Here is a 19625-nt window from a genome sequence, read left to right on the forward strand (position 1 = left end):
CCCGCCCCCGCTCCCCGCTGGCGATCCCGGCCCCCTTTGCCCTGTCGGGGCGGCTCGCGCCGAGGCCGAGTCGCGCGCGGGGCTGCGCCCCGGGGATGCGTGCCCCGGCGGCGGCCCGCGGGACGCCGCGGCGTCGCCCGCCGCTGCGCGCTTCCCCCCGGGTTGCGGCCCCGCCGCGCACTGCGTGCCCCGAGCCCGCGTTGTCGCGGGGGCGGTGTGGTTCTCCGCGGGGGTTTTCGTGGTTGGAGGCGTGCCGCGCCGTCCGCCGGGCCCGGCCCGGGGCCGCGGCGGGAGCGCGGGGCACGTGGGACGTGTGGGGGGGAAGGCCGGGTGTGTCGCGTGGGGGGGGGGGAAGGGCCGGCGGTCGGGGGCGACCGCCGCGCTCGAACCCCCCCACGCCCGCGCCCGGTTCTTTCCCCCCTCGCTCCCCCGCCCCGCGCCGCTCGCCGCGGTTTTCCCCCTCCGGTGGTCCGCCGCGAGGCGGCGCGTCCCGCGCCTCGGCCCCGCCCAACCCCCGTTCCGTTCCTCCGCCGCCCCCTCCGCCTTCCAACCCCGGCAGGGCTCCCGCCTGTGCCGCCGGCCCGTGCTCCCGCCTGCCCGCCCGCCGTTCCGCCGTCCGTCCCGCGTGCGCACCCTTACCTTCCCCGTCCCCCCTCCCCTCCCGGCTCTCTCCCCTCCCGCGCGCTCTCGCTCGCTCTCTCTCCCTCCCTCCCCCGCGGAGGGTTTGGAGGAGGGGGTTGTGTTGGGTGCGTTGCGGGGGGGGGGGGGTCGTCGGTTGGGGGGGGGCGGCTCGGGCGTTGTGTTTGGGGTCTTGCGTCGTTGGGCGTCGGCCGGAGAAACCGGGCGGGTTGCGGAGCGCGGCCTCTTCCCGGGGCCGGCGTTCCGGTCCTCTCGTCGCCCCCTACCGCCCTGGCCTCGCGGGGCTCCTCCTGGCGCGCGCGCGCGCGCGCGCGCGCGTCCCTCCGAGACGCGACCTCAGATCAGACGTGGCGACCCGCTGAATTTAAGCATATTAGTCAGCGGAGGAAAAGAAACTAACGAGGATTCCCTCAGTAACGGCGAGTGAACAGGGAAGAGCCCAGCGCCGAATCCCCGCCCCGCGGTGGGGCGCGGGAAATGTGGCGTACGGAAGACCCACTCCCCGGCGCCGCTCGTGGGGGGCCCAAGTCCTTCTGATCGAGGCCCAGCCCGTGGACGGTGTGAGGCCGGTAGCGGCCCCCGGCGCGCCGGGCCCGGGTCTTCCCGGAGTCGGGTTGCTTGGGAATGCAGCCCAAAGCGGGTGGTAAACTCCATCTAAGGCTAAATACCGGCACGAGACCGATAGTCAACAAGTACCGTAAGGGAAAGTTGAAAAGAACTTTGAAGTTCTACCGCTATCAATAAGTATAATCAATTGTTTTACTTCCAAAGATAGGGAACAATGGTAAAAGACAAGTCTTTATTATGTGTACATTAGTTCAAAACTGGGAGGAGGGGGAATAAAGATGAATATATACTTTACATTTATTAGAGCAAGGGGGGAATACATCAAATTCTTTATGGTGAACCTCACTTTTTAGACTCTTAGTGTGTGAGTCATTATTGCGTACCGTAATGTCCAAGAACCATTCCTTCTTCACGTAGAGTAGTTGATCACTTGCTTTTAGTTCTGGAAAAAAAAAGGTAAGCACTGAGTCTTTAAGTTTTCCATAGTTGTAGCTCTGATTTTTTAAATGTTATTCCTTATGTCTTACAAAATTTTGAAATACTCAAATTCCAGTCTTGTTTAAAAGTGAGTTAAATAATAGGTACATAATGTTGATAGGAACACACTTTGTCATAGTTAAAAATTAGGAAAAAACAATTAGATGTTGATCAATAGAGCAACAGATTAATAAATGTTAAACTATACTAGTTTAATGGAATGTTGCAATAGATGAACTTAAGCTTATGTTCCATCATGTATTGATGTTAAATATATGAAATTTTTAAAAAAAAAATTTTTTTTTCAACGTTTATTTATTTTTGGGACAGAGAGAGACAGCATGAACGGGGGAGGGGCAGAGAGAGAGGGAGACACAGAATCGGAAACAGGCTCCAGGCTCCGAGCCATCAGCCCAGAGCCCGACGCGGGGCTCGAACTCACAGACCGCGAGATCGTGACCTGGCTGAAGTCGGACGCTTAACCGACTGTGCCACCCAGGCGCCCCTGAAATTTTTAAAAATAACCGCTTAGAGAAATTTTCATATACTGTGAGATATCACTCATGCAAATAGAAATGTATAAAATGTGAGATTTGAAATATACCATGTTCATGATGGTGTCTGTCACAATGAAAGGGAGTAAAAATTCCAAAGGAATAGTTTTATTGAGTCAAATATATTAAAGTATTAAACAAGTGGTCATCATGAGTATTATTCCTTTTAATTTTTAGTGGTTCAAAATATGTGTGAAAGTTCAGCAATTTCCAAAAATGTGTGTGGAATGAATAATTCAGAAATTAGTTCATCATAACATGCAAATAATTCACACTCTCCATGTTTATGATAAGCATGTAGTGTTACTAAAAAGATTTCTAGATAACCAAACAATAGGAAACATTCTACAGGATTTAATTCAGGAAAGATAACTGGAAATTTCAAGCTCTCGTGAGCTGAATTTCGCTTTATTTTGCAAGTTTCCCATTTGCTCTAAAAATTGCTATTTTGCTTCCTTGTAGGGAATGTTCCTCAGAATGGTAAGTATACTCCACACTTGTGGGTTCACAAAATCACCTGTGCAGTGTAGAACACAACAATTAACTCACCTGTGCGGATTAGCACAGGCTAAACCAACTGATTCCCCAGTCATACTGAGATCATTGCCAGGACCCCAGGTGCATTGTCCTTAATGGTATCCCAGATTTATATGGATATAAAATGGTCACTAAATCCAACTGCTCTTCTGAAGTTTGGGAAGACAAGGTGAAATAACTAAGCTGTGCTCCCTCCCATCAATGAAATGGGGGGGTAAGATTACCTGCTCTCAATCAAAGGAGTGCTGCCCCTATGCACCACCTAATCATGATTTTTAAAGCAGAAATTTGTTCAAGTCACTCCTCTGCTTAAAAGGCTTCTTCAATATCTTTCCTCACACTTAGGATTAGGCTGGTGTTTTTGTAAAAAATATTTTTATAAAGTATTAGTAGAAATGACAGTATTTGGGCCCAATCAGAAAAATATCTTTTAGAATCTATCCATATGGCAGCTTAATCTGTCTGACCATAGCTCCATTTGTTTTCTTTGGGAGGGGGTGGAGACAGATAATAAAATAAAATGATTCAAGCCTTGAAGGCCTTATTAACCAACCACCAAGGACCATCACAAACTCAGTGTGGAAAGATTATGATAGAAACAGCACCAAAATGCACAGATCCTGTGTGGCTTCTAAGGTTTCCATTATTGATTATGTGTAAACAAAGCGAGCTACATCTATCCTGTCTCAGTTCAGGGCATGAAGTCTACAAACAGTTAACCCATTCTTCACATGTTATTTTTAAAAATAGAATAAATTTTAACATGGAAACTGGAAGAAACTTAAATGACAGGTAGTTCTTATGCAACTTGAGTTTATATTTGAAATTTCAGTTTCCTTTCTCATCACCTGAGAAATCTATGTGTGTGTGTCTATATCTATATATCTCTCTATATATTTTTCATCTAAAAGACTAAGTTCTCTACAGATATACCAAAAGGCTGAAAATATCACCATTTTGTTTATTATCCTATATATTCACATTTTCTGTCTCAGGGTGTTTGTTTTAGATATAAATCAAGGGAAATTCAGAGAAGATGGCAAAGCAAAGAGGATCCTGAGCTCACCTCAGCCCAAAGACACTAAGATAATGGCTACGTCTACATAGCTGATTCTGAAAGTGACCTGGAGACTGGCAGAGCAGACCCTCCACAATTAATTTTGGAGGGGGTGGAGCTGCAGTTGGGAACGAAACTTCCAGTGAGACTAACTATAAATGGGAAGGTATGTCACAAGCATAGAGGGCAGTAGGAAACTCAGAATAGCTGAACTCTGAAAAACAACACAGAAACCAAGAGTTTAAAAGACTTTGAATGAGCTTTATTTAATAATCTTGGAATGTGTTCTGGATGGGCAGAGATATTCAAGAGATTTCTCAAGGAAGAAAAAAGTGCTTGTGGGCATCATTTTTTATTCCTCTCCCCCAGCCTAGAGCTGGAAACTTGCAGGAGCCAATGATAACACTCTCCATCTACCTTGCTAACACTGTACCACCCAGCTTCCACATTCCGTAGCAGACGTCACTCCAAAGTGACTCTTGCCCTGGGGAAGGGATCAGATAGCTGCACACCACAGTGCCCTCAGTTCCAGCATCCTAGCCACTTAGGTGTCTGTAGAGGCAGTAAGCCCTGCCATTCAGTGTTCCAACAGCTGTGGCAGATATGCTAACTGTAGGCCACTAGCCCCATACACCAATAAGAATCTCTGAGACTTGCAGGGAGAAAGCCCTGCCCTTTGGTGTACCTGCAGTTCTGGCAGAAATCTCAATCAGCTGGACTTAAAACGTTGCCGCCCACTAAAGAGCGCACAGCAGCCTTGGGCTTCTCAACAGTGAGAATACTAACCCCGCTCCCCCCTACTCTACACAACAGCAAGCAAAGCTAGTTGTTGCAACAGGCTGGGATAGAGACAATCATGGTTCAGCCAAAATGGGAAGAGCATGCAGCCCACAGAGGGGTTATCCCTGGAGCACCTGGTTCTAGTGACCACGGGGACATTATTATAGGACACCACATGCCCTCTTCTACAAAAGGCCACTACTTTAAACACCAGGAGACCCAGCTGACCTAATACATAAAGAGTTCGGCAAAATGAGACAGCGGAATAGTTCCCAAATGAAAGAACAAGATACAATCACTAAAATAAGCTAGAGGAAACACAGATAAGCAATGGTCATAAAGATTCACTGGACTTGGGAAAAAAGAGTGGATGAAATAAGTGAGAATTTCAACAATAAGAAAATAGAAAGCAATGACCTCTCAGACATAAGGAAATGAATTAATAAAATAAAAAATAGAAGCAATAGCAGATGAGAGGATGCAGAAGAATGGATCAGCAATTTGGAAGACAATGTTGGAAAGCATCCAAGCTGAGCAGCAAAGAGAAAAAGAAAAAAAGTAACAACAAATGAGGAAAGGTTAAGGGAACTCAACAACATCAAGTATAAAAACATTCACACCATAGGAATCTCTGAGGGAGAAGAGACAAAGATGTGGAAAAACTTATTTAGGAGAAATAATAGCTGAAGACTTCCTGAAACTGGGGAAGGCAGCACAAAGATCCCAGGAGGCCCACAAAATGACAAATAATGATAAATAGAAAATGTTACCAGATGCAATACAAAAAAAAAGTTCAGTACAAGTGAAATTCCATAAGGCCATCAGCAGAAACTTTGCAGGCCAGAAGGGAAGTGGCATATGATATACTCAAAGTGCTAAAAGAAACAAAACAAAACTAAGCAACACTAAGAATACTTGATCCAGCAAGGCTATCAGAACAGAAGGAGACATAGTTTCCCAAAGTTAAAGGATTCATCACCTTTTTAAGTATAAAGGAAAGGACAATTAGAAATATGAAATTTATGAAATAGAAAAATTTCACAGGTAAAGCAAATATGGTAAAAATAGATTAATCACTTTTAAAGCCAGTATGGAGGTTAAAACACAAAAGCGAGAAAAATCAATTGTATCTATAAAGATTAGTCAAAGAATACACAAAATAAAAAGATGTAAAATGTGACATCACATACAAAAAACATGGAGGGTTGAGTAAAAATTTAGTGCTTGCACTGTGTCTGAACTTATAGACTGCTAGACACTTCAGAAGTTATGATGAACACAGCAGTGCCGGGGTCTGTCGGTTAAATGTCTGATTTTGGCCCAAGTCATGATCTCATTGTTCATGGGTTTGAGCCCTCTGTCCAGCTCTGTGTTGACAGCTCCGAGCCTGAAGCCTGCTTCCAATTCTGTCTCTCTCTCTCTTCCCCTCCCCCACTTGCACTCTGTCTCTGAAAAATAAATAAACATTAAAAAAAATTCAAAAAAGGGCTTATATATATGACAAAAATGGTAGCCACAGATCAAAAACCTATAATAGTTACACAAAAAATAGAAAGTCAAGTATAACACTAAGCAAAGTCATCTAACCAGAAATAATGAAGAGAAGAAGAAAGAAACAGAAGAACTAAAGACAACAAGGAAATAATTAAGTGTATACCTGCTAATCATTACCTTTAAAATGTAAATGGTCTAAATGCTCCAATCAAGACATAAAGGATGACTGAATGGCTTAAAAAAATATAATACCCATCATATGCTACCTATAAACACACACACCATGTAAATGAAAGTGCACAAAGGGCCAGTGTAGCAATTCTCATATCAGACAACATAGGCTTTCAAAACAAAGACTGTAGCAAGTGACAATGAAAGGCTATATAATGATGAAAGGAACAATACATAAAGAGGGTATAAAAATTTAGAAATATCTATGTGCACATAACATAGGAACACTAAAATACATAATACATAAAACAAATATTAACAGATAGAAATTGACAGTAATACGATAATAGAAGGGGGTTTTAACACCCCCACTTACATCAATGGATAAATCATCCAGATAAGAATATCATCAAGGAAAAAGTGGCTATGAAACCCACAACATTCCACCCCCTGACAGCAGAATACATATTCTTTTTAGGTGCACATGGAATACTTTTGAGGGTACATTACATGACAGGCCATAAAGTAAATCTCAGTAAATATAAGAATATTTGGTGCGTATGAAGTATGCTTTCCAACCACCACAATATGATACTAATTATAAGAAACAAATCTGGAAGATGCCCACAAGTACGAGGTGGAGGTGAAACAACATGCAGTACTCAACAATGAATGAGGTAATGAAGAAATCAACAAACACATGGAGGCAAATGAAAACACAACAGTCCAAAATCTTTGGCATGCAGCAAAAGCAGTAAGAGGGAATTTTATAGCAATCAGGCCTACTTCAAGAAATAAGAAAATTCTCAAAGAACCTAATCTTACACCTAAAGAAACTAAGAAAAAAAAAAGAACCCAAGGTTAGAAGAAGAAATCATAAACACTAGGTCAGAAATGAACAAAATAGGACTAAAGAACAACAGAACAAAACAGAAAAGATCAATGAAACCAGGAGTCAGTTTTCTGAAAAGATGAACTTCATAACACTTTATCCATTAAGAAAAAAGAAAGAGGTTTCAAAAAAATCATAATGAAGGAGAAGAAATAGCAACTGACACCAGAGAAATACCAAGGATTATAAGAGCATATTATGAAAAATCATGTGCCTAAATACTGGACAATTTAGTCAAATGGATAAATTATAGGAACATATAATCTTCCAAAACTGAATCAGGAAGAAATAGAAAATGTGAACTGAGCAATTAGTAGTAATGAAATTGAGTCAGTAATCAACCAACCTCCTAATCCAGATGCTACAAGGCCAGCATTACTGTGATACCAAGAGTGGATGGAAGACATAGCTGCAACAAGAAAAATGCAAAATAAACAAACAACTATAGGCCAACATATATGATGAACGATGTAAATAATCCCCAAAAGATTGACAAACCCAATTCAACAATATATTAAAATAATAATTGACCATGATCAAAAGTGGGTTTTATTTTAGGGATGTAAAGGGATTTCAGTATGTGCAAGTTAATCAGTGTGATACATCACATTAACAAGAGAAAGGATAAACACCATATGATCATGTAAAGATATGCAGAAATAAAGCATTTGATATTTCCAACATCTTTTTCTGATAGTTTCTCAATGAAGTGGGTTTACAGCAACATACATATCTCAACATAATAAAGGCCCACAGCAAATCCAATGGTGAAAAATTTGGAGCCTTTCCTCTAACATCAGGAACAAAATAACAGTTCCACTCCTGCCACTTTATTCAGTGGAGTTCTGGAAGCCACAGCCATCATAATAAGACAAGATATATATAGTTGCACCAAAAGGATATAATACCTAGGAATAAAATTAATCAAGGAGGTGAAAGACCTAATCTGTGAAAACTATAAAACACTGATAGAAGAAATTGAAGATGAACCAACAAATGTAAAAGTAGAGCATGCTCATTGATTTGAAGAATTAGTATTGTTACAATGTCCCTATTACCCAAAGCAATATATAGATTAAATGCAATCTCTTTCATCACAGAACTAGAACAAACAAAATTTGTAGAGAACCACAAAAGTTCTCAAACAGCTAAAGCCATCTTGAGAAAGAACAAAACCTAGAGGTATCCCAATCTCAGATTTCAAGATATACTATCGACCTATAGCAATACACACAGGATGGTACTGGCGCCAAAAAGGACACATAGATTGATGGAAGAGGATAGATACCCCAGAAATAAACCTACACAACATATATGGTTGATTAATCTATAACAGAAGAGCAAGAATATATAATGGGAAAAGACAGTATTTTCAAAAAATGTTTTTGAGGAATCTGGACAGGTACATGCAAAATAATGAAACTGGACAATTTTGTATACTATATTCAAAAATAATCTTAAAATGGATTAAAGGACTACATACAAGACCTGAAACCATAAAACTCCTAGAAGAAAACAGGCTGTAATCTCTTTGACATCAGCCTTAGCAAAATTTTCTATGTATGTCTGCTGAAGCAAGGGAAACAAAAGTGAAAATAAACTTCAGGCTACCCCAAAATAAAAAGCTTGTGCATAGCAAAGGAAACAATGAAAATGGCAAAATGAAAACAAGGGAAAGGGAACTTACTGAACAGAGGAAAATATTTGCAAATGATCTGATAAAGGGTTAATATCCAAAATATGTAAAGAACTTATACAACTCAACATCAAAAAAACAATCTGATTAAAAATGGGCAGAGGACCTGAATAGACATGTAGATGGCCAACAGATACATGGAAAGATGCTCATTATTACTGATCACCAAGGAAATGCCCCCCCCCCAAAACAACAAAACAAATAATAAGACATCACTTCATCACTTCACACCAGTCAGAATTGCTACTATCATGTGGAGAAAAGGAAACCCTGTGCACTGGTGGTGGGTATGTAAGATGGTGCAGCCATTGTGGAAGAGTGGAGTTCCCTAAAAATATTAAAAACAGACCCTATGATCCTGTAATTCTACTACTGGCTGCTTACCCAAAGAAAAAGAAAAGACTAATTCAAAACGACATATGCACCCATATGTTTACTGCAGCATTATTTACAATAGCTAATATATGGAAGCAACCTAAAGTGTCCATCAAGAGATGAATGGAGATATATATATATGCATACATATACACACACAATGGAATATTATTCATCCATTAAAAAAACAATGTGCTTTTGCCATCTGCAACAACATTAATGGACCTAGAATGTATATAACACTATGTGAAATAAGTCAGACAGGGAAGGACAAATACCACAGGATTTCCCTTGTGTGTGGAATCTAATAAGCAAACAAAGAAAAAAAAGAGACAAACTGATGTCTAAATACAGAGAACAAACTGGTGGCTGCCAGAGGGGAGGTGGGAGGTGGGAGGGGGAATGGGTGGAGTAGATAATTAAGAAGGATTAAAATTCCAATATAAAATAAATAACTCACAGAGATGAAAATTATAGCATAGGGGAATATAGCCAATAATACTATAAAAACATATTATGGCGACTTATATTCACTACACTGACCATGTGAACACTGAGGAATGTATAGAATTGTCAAAGCAATGTTACATACTTTCAACTGATATAACATTGTGTGTTAATTATACTTCAGTGAAAAATAATAAAATAAAGTATCAGTGGTCACTCTACAGTTTTACAATACGATTTCTTAGTTTTCCAAATCATGGCACTAATTAGTTTGCACACAGATGCCTAGTGTAAAGCCAAAGTCTAACATGTAGGAGATAGTCATGTTTTCTTATTCCAGAGAAGCCTACCATATCAATGCATTTCTTCAATAATTCAATAAATATTTATAGAGTGATTATGTGGCAAACATGTTTTGTAACTTCTGGGAAGATGATGATGAGCTGAAGCTGTCTCTATGGAGTTTAGTATGTAGTGGGTGAGGGGACGTCTACCAGGCACAAAATACACATGCATTCAGCTGTCACCTGTATGTATAGAGTTAACAAATATGACATTTTTTTAATGTTTTTATTTATTTTTGAGACAGAGAGAGACAGAGTATGAGCAGGGGAGGGGCAGAGAGAGAGGGAGACATAGAATCCGAAGCAGGCTCCAGGCTCTGAGCTGTCAGCACAGAGCCCGACATGGGGCTCGAACTCACGGACCGCGAGATCGTGACCTGGCTGAAGTCGGACGCTTAACCGACTGCGCCACCCAGGCGCCCCAACAAATATGACTTTTAAGAATAAATAGAATTTGGGGCGCCTGGGTGGCGCAGTCGGTTAAGCCTCCGACTTCAGCCAGGTCACGATCTCGCGGTCCGTGAGTTCGAGCCCCGCGTCGGGCTCTGGGCTGATGGCTCGGAGCCTGGAGCCTGTTTCCGATTCTGTGTCTCCCTCTCTCTCTGCCCTTCACCCGTTCATGCTCTGTCTCTCTCTGTCCCAAAAATAAATAAACGTTGACAAAAAAAAATTTAAAAAAAGAATAAATAGAATTTGAAGTTTTACTATGTACCCAGTATGTATTCATCTTTGGAGTTATTATTTATCTTAATTATTCCAAAGAATGCAGACAAAATGTCTTTTCTATCTCATTCCTTTGACTTTTATAAATATGGAGGAACATTTTGAAAATGTGAGGACTTCTTGTGTGATGCAGCCCCTTATCATTTGTTCACTTGTCAGAAGTACAATGACTATGGGAAATGATAAACCTGTGTTTACCTCTCAGCCAAGTCAGACTCTTCATGCACTTGCTCAGGGTGCAAATAAACGTTTATGTCACAATTGCTATCTTTCAGAGAGTGGAAGGATAAAAAAAAAAAAACAACACAAGGTCTCACAAATGACAGGATGTCAGCTCAAGGCACTATCAAAGACAGGATAGGGTGGAGGTCAGAGAACACTTACTGGTAAGTGGTAGGGCTGACGTTGATGCGCTGACGATGACTTCCTGATTCGAATTTGCTTGCCAGAGTGACATTACTTCCAAATAGGCAATATCATGGCATTCTTACCCTAACAATTCCAGCGAGCACAGAACCCAAGTCAGTGCCTATCTTCATCTAAAAGAAAAAGAAAGAAAAATGAAAAGGATATATTTATGTTTTCTTTTTGGTATGCAATTCTTTTAATGAGAGGTACTGCTAACTATGTAAACCACTGAATTAGGGTCTCCTCAAAGACAGGAAGTTGGTCTTGGTCATTTTTATGAGCCTGATATCTGGGCCTTTATAGTGTCAGAAAACATGAATACTGTGGAATAAGTAAATAAATTATAGGAACAAATTGTATTTAATTTGCTACACAAATCTGGTTATACTACAGGTCAAATCATTTTTCATTTGTACACGTTCTAATACATAAAAAATTTATTATTCTCCCTCCATTTACTCTCACATACAACCCTATTTTTTCCCTCATAATATTAACCACTATTATACATTAAATGTTTATATTTCTGTTTATTTTGTTTAAATATTGGATTGTCCTATAAGAGAAGGATCCAGGGGCGCCTGGGTGGCTCAGTCGGTTGAGCGGCCGACTTCGGCTCACGTCATGATCTCACGGTCCGTGAGTTCGAGCCCCGCGTCGGGCTCTGTGCTGACAGCTCAGAGCCTGGAGCCTGTTTCCGATTCTGTGTCCCCCTCTCTCTGTGACCCTCCCCTGTTCATGCTCTGTCTCTGTCTGTCTCAAAAATAAATAAACGTTAAAAAAAATAAAAAAAAAAGAGAAGGATCCATATCTACTTTTTTTTTTTTAACATTTACTTATTTTTGAGAGACAGCATGAGAAGGGGAGGGGCAGAGAGAGAGGGAGACACAGAACCTGAAGCAGGCTCTGAGCTGTCAGCACAGAGCCCGATGCAGGACTCGAACTGACTGCGAGATCATGACCTGAGCCGAAGTCGGACCCTTAACCGACTGAGCCACCCAGGCACCCCTATTTAAATAATTTTTAATTAATTAATTACTTTTTGAGAGAAAGCATGCAAGTGAGTGAGGGGCAGAGCCCAAGCTCACCTGATGTGGGACTCAAACTCACAAACTGTGAGATCATGACCTGAGCCAAAGTCGGATGCTTAACCAACTGAGCCACTCAGGCACCCCTCTTCTGACAACTTACTGAGATTTCCCAAGAGTTGGGAAGGGTAGCAAGAATTTTTTGCCTATGTAAGGAAGTGAATGATTGCATCACTCAGAATATGTCATGAACATCGAGGAGTTTGACAAAATAGATACATTCAACTCTCAATGATGAATGTAGATTCCTTTCAGTAATATTTACTGTCATTTAAATAATGTAACCACTCAGAAACATTAGCATCCATCTGCCCAGTACATCCTCACTACAGAAGGTCGCTTTGCACTAAGCCAGTGGCTGTTAACTAGGGACATTTGTGCCCTTCGGTGAACATCTGGCAATGTCTTGAGACACTTTATTTTGACAACTGGGATGGGGAGCTGCTTGTGGCATCTATTCAGTTGAGCTAGAGATGCCCAGCACAGGCTCCCTACAACAGAGAATTTTGCAGTCCAAAGTATCATTGGTGCAGAATATGAGAAACCCTGGCCTACATAGGCTTCAGGCACCCTATAGATACTTAGTAGACCAGCACACACACGAAATTATAAATGCTTTAATCAGAGCAAAGCTTTGATGTGTAACACTAGACTTCACTTTTTACAGAACTTTTATGAAAAAAATAAATACTCATCCTAGGGATTTATTGGAAAACAGTAACTTTTGGGTCTATAGTGAGGTTAGGATACCTGTTGCCAAATCTCTTCTATCTATCTGAAATGTGTGAAATACTACAAAGCTCTGGAAAGCATCAGCGTCCCCACTTATCAAATGATGCAGTTATTCTCCTAACACTCAACTGATTATTCATCTGCTAAGGCACATACACAAGCACATTTTAAGATAACATTTCTCCCACGGTGCCTGAAAATAGAAGGCTTATAGGGTTAGACCTCAGTTAGCCAAAACTCACCCTGGTTTCATCAAGAAGGAATCTTTGGGTTGGGAGAGCAGCACGGATTCATTACTTGAGCTCCCCATTTTATAAATAAACGCAAGTCCAGAGGAGCACATTGAAAAGAGCAATTAGCCCACAGGAGGCATTCAAGCAAACATGAGTTCCCTTCCCATACCTCATGGCACCCATTGTGCAGCTTCTGTGTCAAGGACAATGCTACTGAACTTTATAAAAATTCAGTAAATAAATAGACGGACTAATTCCGGAATATCTGAATCAAACTGAAACCATGATTAACAGGAGATAGGAGCTAGCAAGTTATTAAAACCAAATACCAACTTGTGTTAAAATAGTCCTGCTGGAGCAAGACAGAATTTCCAAATTAAAATAGAAGATGTATAGTAGAGAAAAAAAGAAAGACTTCTATGGAAAGAGCCAGTTATGTATGTACTGGGGTTTGCATTTAAATATCATTCTTAGACTAATGTAGTTAAGATTTTAAGCTTTTAAAAATAGTTAATTGGGGCCCCTGGGTGGCTCAGTTGGTTAAGCATCTGACTTCGGTTCAGGTCATTATCTCGGGTTCATGAGCTGGAGCCCTGCGTCAGGTTCAGTGCTGACAGTTCAGAGTCTGGAGCCTGCTTCGGATTCTGTGTCTCCCTCTCTGTGCTCTTCCCTTGCTTGTGCTCTGTTTTTTTTGTTTGTGGTGTTTTGGTTGTTTTGTTTTTGTTTTTTTTTTTGCTAATTAACTGTTTTAATAGCCAGGAGACTAAAATCATTACTTCCTTTGTTAGGAAACAGGGAAGAAAACAAGTACTTTATTCTTCTACCACTATTAACATGCATTATAAGTTTCTCATAAAATATTTCTTGCACTAATAAAAGGAAATAAACGAAATTGATTTTCACATTTTGGTCTTATTTTATTAATAACCAATATTTCCCTTACAAGAAAATATCACTTAATGTTTTAAATTCTAACTTTCAAAGCTCACGATTCTTAGGCAGAATACAACCAACTCATATAACCTCGGAATTTTTTAATAATTTCTCCTTATTTTACTCATGTGCAGGAAAACAGGGAGAAATCATCTCTGTAAATGTGTGGCATTTTTCCTTCTGTCAGGGGACTCAGCCTCCAACTGATGGTGTCAAAATGTCATAGTCCCAAGTAATATGCTTGGACAAATAGCACTTTGGGCAAAATGTCTCCCTGTGCTTACTGTGAACTCCACAGAAGTACCACACATAGATAAATTTCAATTTACAGAAAATACTTGGCAAACAAAAATGTTTCTCATGACTGGTATGGTAACATAATTTCAGAGACAAGATACATGGTGACTTTTATAAAATAAAATGGTGACATTTTAAATACTTGGTAGTTTAGAGTTAGGGAAGAAATTGAGTTCGTAATCTTGTTTATGGTGTTTTGGTGGGGATTAGGAAGGCATGCCTGGAATCCTACAAAGGATACCACGGAAATATTGTCAGAGACTGCAAGGGGTTGGGGAGGGTACAGCGCTATGGTTCACCTTCACCTGCACCTTCTCACAGGGCACTGATAACCATGTACCTGATTATTTAAATGCATTCAATAGCTAATAAAAGATTTAAATATGACTGAACTCGTAGGAGTGTTATTGCTAAGGCCTTTAAGTGGAATCTGAAGTTTACCTTTGTGCAGAAAAAAATGTGTTAAGAATTGTTTTTGATAGGAAAAAACTGATTTAAGGCAGTTGACCTACTTGAGTTAAATATGCGTATATCTAGGAATAACCAGCATATAATTTAGCAGTTGAAAAACACAGCATTTTGTGCCAAAATACGGACATTGATAAATCATTAACATGGTGCTATACTTTAAACTCATACAGGACTGCTCATTATAATAAAGATTAATAGCAGAGTTAAAAGATTAGAATGTTTTTTAGGTTTAAGAAGGTGATTGATACCATTTCCTAAAAGCATTTGAAAATGGCATATATTAAAATGATGTCCATACTTACTGCTGTTAACTGAATTTCTTCAGGGAAAATTTAGTTCATTTCACATCTCGAAAGTTCTATACCTCAGAAAACAATGCACTTGATAGATGTGTAAGCAAAAAAAAATTAGTGAGTTCAGTTATCAAACATTAATAATTACCCTCTTTTATAAGCCATTATCTTTTTTTTCCTTTGTAAGAATCGATACCATGGATAAGTTTATCTCACAAATGAAAGTAAAGTAACAAAATTAAATTCTTGAGTTACAATGGAGAACTCTTGGCCACACATCAGAATCAACGAGGGAGATTTAAAATTGGTGTTTTGGTTCTCACTTCCAGGGATTTTGATTTAATGAGTCTGGAATGAGATGTGGGGCTTTTAACTCTCTCTAGAGTTTCTAATGTGCATCCTAAAGGTGAGAACCACCAAGTATAGAACATCATTTTAGTTTCATGGATATATTCACAAAGTATCAATACTGCAGGAGCCAAGTAGTTTAAATAGCCCAACCCTTTCCCAGAAAATGGTTTTAGCCAGCATTGTGTAAATACTTTCATATGCATTCACACATACATAACACCTTTCAATTTTGAGAATGAAGCACACATATTCCCTCTTGCTCCCAGAAGACAATATTCCTGTATGTCTCCTGAAGCCTTTTGAAAACAATAATATGTTTAATTAAAATACTAGCAAATCGTGTAGAACTGTGAATATTCCTCAGACTTCATGCATTTCACTTGGTTAGAGACAAAGCTTTCTTTGAGACCTCAGCACATCTGTTTTTGGGTGGGTGGCAACCCAGCCTCATATAGCACTTTATAGAGTCTATATGGCTGGGCCAATAGGACTGTAAAGAGAAACAACCTCATCTGGGAGTGTATGTCCTTAGAGCAACCCTAGGACAAACATGGTGGCTGGGATGGAGGGCGCTGTAGGCTTGTGGATGCTGAAAGGAGTGTTGTCTCTTTGGAAGTTGTCATAGACTAGAATCTGACCCATCACATACTTGCTCAATGATCCTGAGCAAATTACTTCTCTACATCTTGTCATCTATAATACAGAGATACTATACCAGCTTAGGTGACACATAATAAGTGTTGGCTAGTGTCCAACATGAAACATTAGGGTTATTAACTTGTACTGGGAAAATATTTTTTAATCTCATAGTGCAAGGGCTGGGGAATTTTCAGGTTGACAGACCTTATTCCACAGACACAGAAACCTAAACAAAAGGGTAAATGGCCTGCTAAAGAACGCACCTAGTAAGGATGAGAGTCCAAATGGAAACATAATTCTGATGGCTTCTACCAAATTGGTCTTTGCCTCCTAACAACTTGGTATTTCTCTTTCTTAATTCTTTTTTCATTACTAGAGAGGAAAATGCACAGTTATAATTTAATTTCATTGTAAAGAAAACCAGTCAGGACGAGAGTCAGTCCCTTAATTCTGGAGCAAGAAGAAAGGCAAGAAGGATATCCATGTTGCAGTAAGCAGAGACTCAGAGGCCCATCCTGACAATGGGAGACCAAATTTGAGAGGTGTCCTGAGAGAGGCAACCCATCTGGAGAGTTTCCCCGCTGAGAGTTCCCTGAATCGGACTCATGAATCTGGCAAAAAGAATCCAGACACTGGCATTTTCCCATATGTACAAGATGAGAACATGTAACAGAGGACATAAACTTCTCAATTAGATAACTTCAGTCTCTTGATATGGGAAGGAAACCACAGACATTCTTAATTTCTTAAACCTCAGAAGAATTTTCAGTCTCCTAAATACGGCACTAAGGTCACAGTTTTGAGTTGCTCCTTTGCCCCAGTCATTTAGAAAGATTTCAACAAGAAGAAAAATACTGTGACACTTCTGAAAAAAAATCACAGATCTCTTAAAAAGAAAAACAGCTCGTATTCAAAACCTAGACTTAGTTTAGTAACTGAAATCACTTAGAAAATCTTTAATTGACTTCTCTTCTCCATCCCTATTGTTCCTACCTTAGCTGGGGCTGTCATTCTCTTACCCAGAGTACCACCCTGATGTACCAGCTTGTCTACCTGTGTTGTGTCTAGCTTGGCTCCTCTTCAATCTTCCAATACAAAGCTGCCAGGTGGTACTTTCTAAAATGCTCTAGGGGCGCCTGGTTGGCTCAGTCGGTTGGGCGGCCGACTTCGGCTCAGGTCACGATCTTGCGGTCCGTGAGTTCGAGCCCCGAGTCGGGCTCTGGGCTGATGGCTCAGAGCCTGGAGCCTGCTTCCGGTTCTGTGTCTCCCTCTCTGTCTGCCCCTCCCCCATTCATGCTCTGTCTCTCTCTGTCCCAAAAATAAATAAAACGTTAAAAAAAATTAAAATGCTCTAGAACATTCACCTGAAAAGGTTTTTCCCCAATTAAAATCTGTCAATAGTTCCTGACTTCCTCCTGAATAATATCCAGACCCCTTTGCAAGGAATTCATGGTTTTTAATGGCCTGGCTTCTTGCCCATGGCCCCATTTCAACGGACACTCCTTATAATTTCTCCTCTCAAAACACCATATGCTTTCTCATTTTCTAAATTCAAAGAATAATCCCACACTTCTGGGCTTTTGGATATGCTATTTCTTCTGCTTGTGCTGTCCTCCCTATCTTAATTACCTGAGAAATTCATACTCAATCTATTAATCTTCAACACTCATCTCAAATTCCCTCTTAATAGAGACTCTCCTGCTTTCTTGACCTCCCTCTTCCCACCCTTCGCCAGCCATAGTCTATCATCCCATCTCCTCTGCTATCTTGGTTTCTTGTACACTCCTCTACTTTAGCATGTACAAATAATAGTAGACTCTTAAGTTTTTTACTGAAGAGATGAAGACAGCATTTCTTTGGCAATCCAGACAAGTCTTTGGAAATCCCTAAATTCACAATGCCACAGCATCATAAATTTCTCCCAAAAATGGTTTTTTAGGAAGGAGACAGAACATAAGCTACGTGAATGTGCAGATGATGAAAACCTGTCTAAGCTCATTGACTAGCTCCCTGCCTAACTCCTATTGCATGGACAATTTAAATAAATATATGTCTAAGTGAAATTACTATTTATGGTGTATAACTACTCTGTACTTACTAGTGAACAATCCAAACTGAGAATGTAAATTTTATAAATACCAAGGATCAAACTGATAGCACTAAATCTACATTCTACGAGAGGAGAGACCATGTCTATTTTTGTGTGAGACATAGTAAATGTTCAATAAATTTTAAATGAATAAATGACCCAGATACCTGAAATTCAATTGCAATGTTTAAAAAAAATCACAAAATGCTCATTCCCTTCTTCCCTGGTTTTGAGAAGAATGCAACCACATCTTCTTATTTCTAAAAAGCATTATTGCTGGAGAAATGATTTACTTCATTCAGTACTGATTTATTTCGCTATATATTCATTCACAGACCAAATATTTGTTGGGTTCTTAATATACGCTGCTCACTGTTCTATGTATTAAAGATACAGGAATAAGTACAAAAAGATGAGGTCTCTGCTTTTATGACATCTGTATTCTAATGGAAATACAACAAGCAAATAAATGAAAACCTCATAGTACCACAAATTCATATTTTAAAAAATGCTTCTGTTCTTTTTTTTTAAAGATTTCTAAAATGTTTATTTTTTGAGATAGACACAGAGTGCAAGAAGGGTAGGGGCAGAGAGAGACAGGAAACACAGAATCTGAAGCAGGTTCCAGGTCCTGAGCTGTCAGCACAGAGCTCAACGTGGGGCTTAAACTCATGAATTGTGACATCATGACCTAAGCTGAAGTGGGATGCTTAAATGAGTGAGCCACCCAGGCACCCCACCTCTGTTCTTTTTAAAACCTGTTAAAAAGTTAGATATGGGAGTTGAAGTTAGGAGGAAAGGATTGGTGGGGTTTGCTGTCTAATGTTGCCACTACACAATGCAAACTCTGAGCTTTGCAATTTCAGATTTTGACTATCTTTCAAATCCTTGTAGTGTTCCTAACTTATTTGTATAAATAGCATTGCCAACTGACTGACTAAGATAAATTTTCATTTCTCTGGGCTGGGTGTGTGGCTTTGCAAACAAGCAACTTTGCCAGGAAACTGAGTAAAAAGGTCTTACTTTTGTCATAGGGAGACACTTAGCTGAGGAAACCAAAGGTGGCGGGCGGGGAGGGGGGTATGGAATATGCAGTCTTGTAGTAGAAACTGCCCTTTAGAAATTCAGTGAGTTTTAAGTAGAGACTTTTCTACATTGACGCAAGCCAGCCAATCATTGTAAAATCAGCAGAGGAAAAAAATGGCTCCTTCAATGATGAACTAACTCTTTTTGTAAACTTAGAGGAAATCATACCAGCCAGAATCATCACAATTAATTAAGGCAGGACTTGAAAGACTGAAAACATGTTGATGGCTTCTCACAACTATTCTTTCCTCT

General features: G+C 40.2%; 1 long non-coding RNA gene across 1 annotated transcript; it reads right to left on the minus strand.

The window, feature by feature from the left end:
* Positions 1 to 979: 979 nt before the first annotated feature.
* Positions 980 to 18895, minus strand: LOC115501792. The gene is made up of 2 exons (XR_003964909.1): positions 18854 to 18895; positions 980 to 1367 (listed from the first exon to the last, which is right to left on the minus strand). It is a non-coding gene; the product is annotated as an uncharacterized LOC115501792 (long non-coding RNA).
* Positions 18896 to 19625: the final 730 nt, after the last annotated feature.

This window comes from Lynx canadensis, chromosome E1 (assembly GCF_007474595.2).
Source record: "Lynx canadensis isolate LIC74 chromosome E1, mLynCan4.pri.v2, whole genome shotgun sequence".
In the NCBI taxonomy this organism is placed as follows: Eukaryota; Metazoa; Chordata; class Mammalia; order Carnivora; family Felidae; genus Lynx; species Lynx canadensis.